General features: G+C 37.7%; 1 pseudogene; it reads left to right on the top strand.

Annotated features, from left to right (window-relative positions):
- The first annotated feature begins 2,973 nt into the window (after positions 1-2,973).
- Positions 2,974-4,175, top strand: LOC119540883 (annotated as a pseudogene).
- The last annotated feature ends 3,140 nt before the right edge of the window (positions 4,176-7,315 follow it).

Here is a 7,315-nt window from a genome sequence, read left to right on the forward strand (position 1 = left end):
CTGCAGTGATGCTTGGAGCTACTGAAGGTGTCATAAACATAAGAGCAAATCTTTGGATGATGTTAAATATAGAGAGTTCAGATTCATCTGCACCTATGCAATATTTTTAAAATTATATAACAATCCTGAAAATGTTTTATGTAATTATTCTTTAGTTCAGGTTTCTTCTTCTATCCTGAATTTTAATATTAATTCTTTTTTTTTTAAAGCATTTCCACATATGGAATGCAGATAAAAATTTCCCATATTTTACTTTTAATATTCTGGAACAGGTACCTCTGAATTTAAGCATTGGCTCTTTTTTAAATTTTTTTGTTGCATGTTAACTTATTTTTAGGATACCCAAAAGTTACAAAGAGAAATTTTTGATTCCATATTATATACTAATTAATAAAGTTGAAAAAGTTATTAAAACATTTTTATGGTAGGAAATAATGTACTTCCTATAGTTATTAGGGAGTTAAAAGTCATGTGGGGCAGATATACGTAGGAAAAGGCCTTCTTGTAACCAGGGCATAAATCAGATGGGCCCCTAAGGGGCTAAAAAATGCCTGAGGGTTTGAAAAAAGAATTTTCCAGGCTGCTGTGATAGAAGCTGACAATTTATACTCTGAACATACACTAAAATATTTCAGAAAATCTGTCTAGTGTTGGACTCACCTCATAAAATTCTTCTGCAGCCAACTTCCTTCCAGAATTTGGTAATCAGAACCCTACCTCTGAGAACAGAGATGACTCTGAAATTATAGTCACTGTTATGAAGGAAGCTCTTTACTTCTGGGTAATGTGTGCATCTTCTCAAAGAGCACATTTGCATGGTCCTCAAGTACTTACCCCTGGGTCAGAAATTTTTTTTGCCCAGGTTTCTCTGGAGGGCTGCCTTGACTTATTTGTTCCATAAACTAAAGATGATGGGTCACCACTTCTATAGAAGAGGGTGAGGAGTTTGTCTGTTCCTGGTGAACGGCTGGCTTTGGTCCTCAGATAGATGACAGATAATGAGCCATAGAAAAGCGTTACCACCAGGAGGTGGGGAGAACAGGTGAAAAGAGACTTTAATGTGACCCTCAGGTGAGCACATGACCTGTTTTTGGCTGTTCATCATATAATACTTTTGAAATGTAGGAGATTCTATTTTAATCATGCCTTTGTCAATAAAGTATTCTTTACATTTACAACTTTAAGTAACCCTGATATTTTCCAAGACAACAATCTGTGATCCACACATTTTAGCTGTCATTAAACAGTTAGACATTCACTAAACAATAATTCCATACCTACCAAAAAGGGAAGCATAGCAGATATTTAAGTTATTGATAAGAATAGAGGCTCAGATTGATCAAGTGGTATTTCTGAGATCAGACAAAGAAACTGTAGAAATGGGATAGAAAACAATTTTGCAAGTTTCAAAACATTCTTTATACAACATTAACTGCATTATTGTAAGGTGGTATATTTAAAGCAAAAATATGCTTTTTGAGGAGCCTACTTATTATGAAGAAACAAATATATTAGGTGCATTCTCAAAAAGAAGTGATGAGGTCAACATGGTGATATAAACAGCTACAGAAAACCTGTCCCTAGAAATTCAGAGAAAATATGGACAATTCTCACTTCTTCAGAACTCTGTAGGAAGGTACAGAGTGGAGAAGAATTCTGTAAACACCGAATTGAGGAAGAGAAAAAAATATCAGGTAGGAAACTTCCATCCTGGATGAGCAGGTCCTCTCCCGTCCCCCTCACTCAGTCCCACTCAACTCAGGAAGTCCCACAGGCAGCAGCTGGGATCCCTCCCACCTTCTCTAGGGACACAGACTGTAAAATCTCTCACATAAGTGAGACAAACCCCCAGTTCTTCAGAGAACTCACATTGAGTTGTCCTATGACCCAGGAATTCTGTGACTCAGTATATACCCAGAAGATCTGAAAGCCGGGACATGAACAGACATTTGCACACCGATGTTCATAGCAGCATTATTCACAATTGTCAAAAGATGGAAATAATCCAAATGTCCATCAACAGATGAGTGGATAAACATAATGTGGTATACACAGATGAAGGAATATTATGTAGTAGTAAGAAGGAATGAGGTCCTGAAGCATGCAACAACATGGATGATCCTTGAGGACAAAATGCTAAGTGAAATAAGCCAGACACAAAAGAACTCAATGGGAGAGAGTGTACGATTAATGTATGATTTCACTAATATGAACTAACTAGAATATGTAAACTCAGAGTCTTAAAATGTAGAATATAGGGTACATGGAAATAGAAGCTAGAGAAGGGGGACTGGCTACCTAATATGTACAGAATTGTTAGTGAGGTTGAATTTAAATGTTTGGGAATGGATGGGTGTGATGGTAGCTTGTTATCGGGATTGTAAGTAATAGTGCCATATTGTAGGTGAATTTGATTGAAAGGGGTTGTTTAAAGTCATGTATGTCACTGTTTAACATTAGAAATATACATAAGTTCTTGCATGAACTACTAAAAATATGAGACATAAAGAATTAATAATAGAGTGGCATATGGAGAAAAATTACCTTTGCAAGCTACGGACTATAGTAACAATAATGCTTTAATATTCTTTCATCAACAGTGACAGATGTACCACACCAAAAATATGAGGTCATTCATGGGGGGGGGGGGATAAGGGATATGGGGTTTTGCGGGTTTTACTTTTTTGTGTGTTGACCTGTTATTTTTCTCTTTGGAGCAATGAAAATTGTCTTAAAATTGAGTGTGATGATGATTGCACACCTAAGTGATACAATGTACAATCAGTGTAAGACATTGTATGCTTTAGCAGGAATATATGGTTTGTAAATATATTTCAATAAAATCTGCAGATTGAAAAAAAAAAAAAAAACTATTAGAAATTTCCTCAGTGGGAACAAATTTCCCCGGTGGGAACAAATAAATGTTTATGAAATACAATGGAACTTTCGCAGAGCACCAGCGCTCAGGACGCAATGTCGGGTCTGTCTCGTCCTTTGCTTTGGCGCCACTTGCCTCACTGCGCTCTGTGTGCTGTCAGCGGCTGACAAAGGACCCTCACTTGGACCCTGATTGAACCCGCGACTTCAAAACCCACCGCCAAGACTTCACCAGTGCCCCCGGCGACTACGCCCCGCCTCCGGCCACCACTGTAGCACCGGGAATCTGTGAAAGCTACAGCTGCTTATCCTGTGTCAGTGCCAGCATTGCTAATACTACCTGCTTCTGGATAGAATGTAAAGAAGATAAGAGCTTCTGTTCACGTAATTCCACAGTTAGTGATAACCAGGTGGTGAACTGCGCAGAATTCTCTTCTGCTCCTACTGCCATTCCGTTGCCAACAAATTCTACAGGAAAAACCGTAACTCAGCCTGCCTCTCCTACAGCTTCCCCCACAGTGACTACATCAGGTTCAACAAACACCACTTTGACTCCAACCTCAAAACCTGCACGGAGTCCACCTTTGATGCTGCCCGTTTTATTGGAGGACTTGTCCTTGTCTTGGGTGTTCAGGCTGTAATTTTCCTTCTCTATAAATTCTGTAAATCTAAAGAACAAAGTTACCATACTCTGTAAAACATCATCAAATTAACATGGGCTGGCAGTTCATTTGAATAATACACTGAAACAAAAATATTATCTTTCAAGATGTCCCACATGGAAGATGCTATTCCAGGATCTTTAAATTTCCAAAGGATGCATATAGGGTAATTTGGGTCATCATCCTTGAAAAGTCAATTAAATCATTTTGCTCAATGGGAATATTTAAAACATTCTACATGAATCCTTATGGCTGTCTTCGTTTATTTTACACGGCTGCTGCTGGGATTATGTTTTCTCTTCTTGACATGCCAAATGTAACTTTTTGCATGTCAGGAAGAAAATATTCTCCTGAGCAGACAACCTCATGACTCTTGACAGTTTAAATTTAGTCATTTTAAAGCATGAAAGTGGCTTTACTTTCACCCTATCTCAGGATATAGAATTGAGAAGAATGTGCCAAATGAGCATCAGTTAGGTAGATTTTTGGCTATCATTTAAAACATGGAATAAATTTATAAATTTAATAGTGCTAAACTGTATCCTTAGAGTAAACTTTTGTGCTTGGTAAGGTATTTTTTCTACATTAGAAATAAGATGTCATACAGGGAATTACATTCCAGATTTAAAGAAATGAAGGTATACTAACCATGTAGCAGGTTATTATTCATACTTGTAAAGCACCTAGTATTGTTGAGAAAGTAAAGAACAGTGCCTTAAAAGAGAAAAAAAAAACACGATGAAATTTCTGGTTAAAGGAACTTAAGTACCTGGGGAAGTATTCTCTAGTAACTCTTCTGGCAGCATTTTAATTAGAATGCAGTCTTCCCTTCCCCATGCATTGAGTCCAATCTATTATAATATGATGTATTAAGAAATCCATATATCTGGAAGAGGTTATATCTCATGTGCTATTGCCTATTAAAATAAATAATGAATTTAAATATAATCCCTAGTGATATAGATTTGAACAACACAACTAAAATCTTGAGCTGATAGACACACATAGCACAAAGCATCTGAGAGCTGCAGAAAAGCTCTCACTGATTGAGCCCTTACTAGGGACCAGGCTTGTGGGTTACATGTGTCACCTCACTTAATTCCTCTTTATTATCACCTCCCACACTTTAGTAGAAGAGCAAACAGAGGCACAGAGAGAGTGAGTATCTGGCCCAAAGCTACCAGCTTGCTCCTAAGCTGCCTGCTCTACTGCCTCCGAGTACTGGATTTCAGAGATTTGACTGGAACCCTTATTCACAGACAATATAGTCCATAGTGAGGGAGTAAAGGAGGACTGATGCAGGCTGAATAAATACTAACTCTTAATGACCCACTCCATAACAAATTAAGACTGGGCACCTATTATTTACAAGACATGGTGAGATTTCAAAAAGCAGCCACATTAGCAGCACTGGGATTGTGTCCCCCTGTAAGAGAAAAGGCTAATCCTGAACCTTCAACAGATGGGACACATGTTTGGAATAACTTTTCCCAAGAAACTCTTACTGAGAGCAAATTTTAAAGCTCTTTTTGCCCTATGATTATGCTGTGACAAAGCCATGGCTTGCATATCCTCACTAGAAGTCCCGGGAGAAATGACTCTCCATCATACTCCACGACCAACTATTACCTCAATGGCATAGGGTGTGAAGCAAGTGATGTGGAAATGAGTGCCATTGCAGCCTGCAATACCGCTCTTCTTGCCTCTCACCCTGGAATAAGCACACGGACATGACAGACCAAGAGGGCTTATATGAGAAAGTTAAAACCAAACTATGGAATAACACCATCACTTTCCCCTCCTAATTCCAAATGGAATATCACTGGTGAAAAAAGAACAAACCCTGAGCAGAGATGACATTGAATCTCATATTTTACTATTGTCATTGTTTAACAGAAGTAATCCCAGTGGGTCATGAGGAAATACAAGTTTCTAATTACGTGTGATGGTATAACTATCGCTGTTATGCCATCTACATTTCTTAACTTTTCTTTCACTATCCATTAGCAGTGTTCCCCAAACTAGTGTGATCATAATAATCACCTGCAATTTGATAAACATATGGATTCTCAAGTGCCTTTTTTTGAGATTCTGATTTAGGTCTGGGTGTGGGGCTCTGGATTTTGAAGACCTTGGGGTGTTTTAAACTGAGCACTAGAGGAAGAATGAGTGGCTAGACATACCTCTTTGTTGGACACTAGTACATTTGAACTTCACAGTCTGACATGGCCTTCGGTTAGGTCAAAACTACTATGGGAGCTGGTATCTTAATGCCTGGATTAATAATTTATACCCCTTTTCAAAGTAAATGTGCCCATGCTTAAAAAAAAAAACAATTTATTGAGCTCTTACTATATTGCAAGCACTTTACATTCATGACCTCATCTAACCCTCAGGAAAACCCAGAGGTAGGTACTCTGATTCCATGATATAGAAAAGGAGCTGAGACACAAGGATGGAATTGACCTCTCCAAAGTCACACTGCTCCCAAGTGGCAGAACTTGGATTTGATTAAGATCTGACCATAGAGTCAAAGCTCTGAGCTAGTTCCGTCACTGCCACTTCATGACATCTCCCCATCTTTGCTGTCACCACACCTGTCATCAACATAGAGCTTTAAAACTTAGAGAGCAAGTTCATTTGTGGTATCTGATCTTCGCAGCAGCCCTGTGGGCTGGATAAGGCAGAGATCACTGGGATAAAAAAAAAAGACACAAAAATGTAGATTCTTGCACATGCACATACATCTGTGAACCCACAAATAAATACATATTCATATGCAAGTTCCTGGAGACATTCTACTTCAGTTCAAATCCTAGTACAGTCATCTAACAGCCTTGTCAAATTTAGCAGTTACTTAAATTGTCTTTTCCTCATATTGCCCACTTATAAAAGGAGATTATAATGGTAACTTCCTCATTGAGTTGCAATGAAGATTAAATAGTTAATTCCCATGAGCATTTAGAAGAGTGACTAAGTGCTCAATATGTATCTGATACAGGAATGCTTGTATAAATGTGTGTATATACATGTATTGTTACTATCCACTTACCCCCAAATATGTCCCCTCTTGGATAACTTTACATCATGGGACCTTATCATGCCTCCTATTTACCATCTTCCTCTGTGGTTCATGATTTTTTCTTCATGTACTATCAGGAAAAGAGGAAAAGCATAAAATATATACATACATACACAAACACAAAGGTCACTTGAATGTTATATCCTGGGGAAAAAATGTTTGTGTATTGTCAAATAATTAGTAGATTCAAACCAAATCTATTAATTTTAGTGTCCACTGAGCTATGCAAAATGTGAGGTGGCTGACTGCACAGAGGCCAGGGCCTGCTCTCTGCCAATCATTTCATAGTCATGACTCATGGATGAGTAAACACACTGTAAGTATATTCTAAAAACTCAGAAGGTTGATTGATCACAGGTGAAAAATAGGTTCAGAAGTATCAAAGATCTGTATTTTTAAATATTTAAACAGATAAAATTGGTATTCTGTCTATAAATAAACACTAAATCATATAAATATAAATATATAGGATTCACTGGAGACAAGAATACAATCTTTTCTCCCTGCCTGTGTGTCACTTGGAATATTATTGAACCATGTGAAATTTGACTTTTTATTATGGTAACTAGTGATTTTTGTGTGCCTTCACCTGTTGAACTTAGTTTGGGAGCCTGAGATCCACATATATGAGATAAGCTCTGTGTACATTCCATGAACATACATGGCTATATATATATATATATATATATAGGCA

This window comes from Choloepus didactylus, chromosome 7 (genome assembly GCF_015220235.1).
Source record: "Choloepus didactylus isolate mChoDid1 chromosome 7, mChoDid1.pri, whole genome shotgun sequence".
NCBI classification, from domain to species: Eukaryota; Metazoa; Chordata; class Mammalia; order Pilosa; family Megalonychidae; genus Choloepus; species Choloepus didactylus.